The following is a 2,867-nucleotide window of genomic DNA, read 5'->3' on the forward strand; positions in this document are numbered from 1 at the left end:
TTCAGCAGGCGGGCACCTGAGAGGTCCTCGGAGAGCTCACCATGAAGAGTAGCAGGAGGGACTCAGTGGAAACGGGCACTGCAGGACAGGGCTCCACTACGGGTGCGGGGGGCATGCAAGTGGCACCCTCATTTTCTCCTCTGCAAGTACTCTGAACACAGCTGTGATTTCAGCGTTTCTTTCCAAACAATGCGGAGAACACAGGTGCTCCCTGGACCTTAGCCTTAGAGAGACTCACCTGCAGCCCTCCCCTCAGGGCGCCGAGGAGGTGTTTCGGTCTCAGCCCAGGAAGGAGATGATGAGAGCAGCATGAGGACCGGGAACTCAGGAGTTCCTGGGGAGTCTTGGAACTTCCTGGGGTTGCATAATGCCCTTTCTTACAGGCTAATGCCACCCAAGTTTTGAGGGTCCTCACTTCTGGTCCCCTTCTGGAGTCTCTCTTTACTCCTCATATCCCCTGTATTTGGGTCACTCTCTTGTCTCCAAAGAAGAGGGCAATCCTTTTCTATTCATCAACCCGCTCTTCTTTTCTTTATTTCTAATTGTCTCTGCCAACACCGTCATTGTTGCTCCATGGAGACAGGGCCAGACGAGGGAGCAGAGAGGCATGCCGGCCCACGGCTGCGAATTTCCTGAGAAAAATTCCATGAGAAAGCAAAGTGGATAGTGCTGGGGCATGCTGGTGTTCTGGAGAGGCAGAGGGGCTCAGCAGTGGCCGGGGGAGGCAGAAGTGACTTAGGTGGAGCAACGAGTACCAGAAAATCTCGGACTCCCTAGACCCCCAGTAAATGCCCGCCTGGCTTCTGAAAAGCCTCACCATAGGAGCAGCCCACGAAGGGTAAAGGTACTCAGCAAGGCTGTGGAAAGAGCCCAGGGCTGTGGGACCGTGAGCCCTTACTCGAGGAAGGCCGTGGTTCAGGAGGGCCAGTTTGGAAAGAGGGTGGACCTTGCAGGGGTGACAGGAGGCAGGCCACGGTTAGCCCGATACAGAGCTTCCCAGGCCACAGCGCACTCCACTGCCAGGTCTCTAAAGGTGCTTCAGTAACCCCCTTTTCTGGGCAAAGTCTGGAGACTAGGGCATTCCAGTCAATCCTCTGAGGTTCCCACCCGCACTAGCCCCTACGCACATGCCACCACCCATCTTCCAGCAACTGGTCTCCAGGACTCCATTGTCCTGGGGAAGACAAGGGAGGAAGGTAGAACATTTTAAGGGACATGGGCAGAACCAGGGCAAATGAAGACCCCCACCTTCCCTTGGGTCCCTCCCGAACTTGGCTGGAGCCTGGTAGTGAGCAGGATGGGGCTGAGCGGAGTGAGGGCTGCAGGGGTCACCTCCTGGGAACCATCAAACCTTGTGCCGGGGGAACCTGATACCAGGGTAGAGGTCAAAGGGTACCTTTGTGGAAGGGGGCAGTTTGAGAACTTTTGAGTCTTGTTATGAGGGGGTGGGCTTATCATTGTTTATTTCTTCTTCCCTCCACCCCACCCCGAGTCTGGGAAGTTATGGGTAGGGGACTGGGTAGAAAAGGGAGGGGTCCAGGTATTAGTCACAAAAACATGCACATGAGATTAGACCGGGCAGAGAGAGAGTGGAGAAAGGGAAGAGGAGACTGGAGAAGAAGGATGGGGATGAGACAGGAAGGGGTGACAAGGTGATGGGCCTCCTGGGGCAGAGCCCGCTCTAACCTGCCCTTCACCTCTGCTCCTCCTGATGCTGTACTGAGACCAAGAACTGGGCTGTTACTCTGTCCCTGAGCCTAAGACTGGACACTGCAGCTGGACGGTCAGGTGACCTGTAGGTCAGCACCCAGCCTGACATGTCCCTGCCACCACAGTAATCCTAGCACAGACCAGCAGACGTAACACGTGGTCATTAAAGGCCAACATCGAGTCAACCTGTGACCCGGGCCACAGTGCCTAAGTCCCCATCTATACGTCTGATGTCTCAGAGCCTGTGACTTTGGTGACAGAGCCTCAAGTCCCCTGAGAGTGTGCTGATCTGTATACCCCAGAGAAGGGAGAAGGGCACAGAAGCAGCAGGAGCCACTTCCCAGCCCCTGGGAGCGGGGAGAATGGCTGGAGGTGGCCCCAAGGGGTAACCTACCACCTGAGGAGAGAGCTCTCTGCAAGGAAAAGGCTCTCTTGGCCCCAAAGCTCCCCAGGAAGAGTCTCCTCTTCTGATCTCCAGCCCACCTGAGCCCCTCAGTTGTATCCTCCCTCCTGGCCAAAGAAACCAGGGTGGCATCCACTGTCTCCCTCACCCCATGGGCTCTCCTCAGCCCACTCCAAGGTCACTGCCCCTTTCCCCACTCAGAGTTAGGAGGGTCTGACACGGGGAGGAGTGGGGGGGACACCCTCCTCAACTATTCTCCAAGCTAGTCATGGTCTCACTTCACATCCCCATGGACTCATGCAAATTGCTCCCACGGGGTGCCCCCTCTCAGGAAAAACACTGCTCTAATCACCCTGATGTGGACCGGAATGGGGTGCAGGGAGTGGCAGGAGGCAGGGGAACAGAAGGAGGTGCACTGAGAAAGAGAATCAGCCATGGACAGGGAAGTAGAGGAAGAAAGGGGAGCCAGTAGGGTGGACAGGGTGAAAAGGAAGCAGAGGGCTGAGGGAATGGAGGACGGTCTCTGGGGAAGGTGGGGTGGGAGATGACTCAGATTAGTAAAACCCGACTGTTCCCCCAGACAAATCAAAGTTCAGACACAAAAATGGCAGGTTCGTTAGTAAAAGCAGGAAACAGGGGAATAATTCCCCCGGTCCCCCTCCACCCCAGGGGGTTTGTGTTACCCCTGCCCCCCAATCCCCCCCGCGCAGCTTCTGGAAAGGGTGGGGCCGGCGGGGGAGGAGGGAAGGGGGTA

At 56.5% G+C, this 2,867-nt stretch overlaps 1 protein-coding gene across 1 annotated transcript in view; it reads right to left on the reverse strand.

Annotated features, from left to right (window-relative positions):
- The window catches only part of NRXN2 (neurexin 2), a 114,019-nt gene that overhangs the window by 62,854 nt on the left and 48,298 nt on the right, over positions 1 to 2,867 (reverse strand).

This window comes from Tupaia chinensis, unplaced genomic scaffold (assembly GCF_000334495.1).
Source record: "Tupaia chinensis unplaced genomic scaffold, TupChi_1.0 Scaffold000273_1, whole genome shotgun sequence".
NCBI lineage: Eukaryota > Metazoa > Chordata > Mammalia > Scandentia > Tupaiidae > Tupaia > Tupaia belangeri.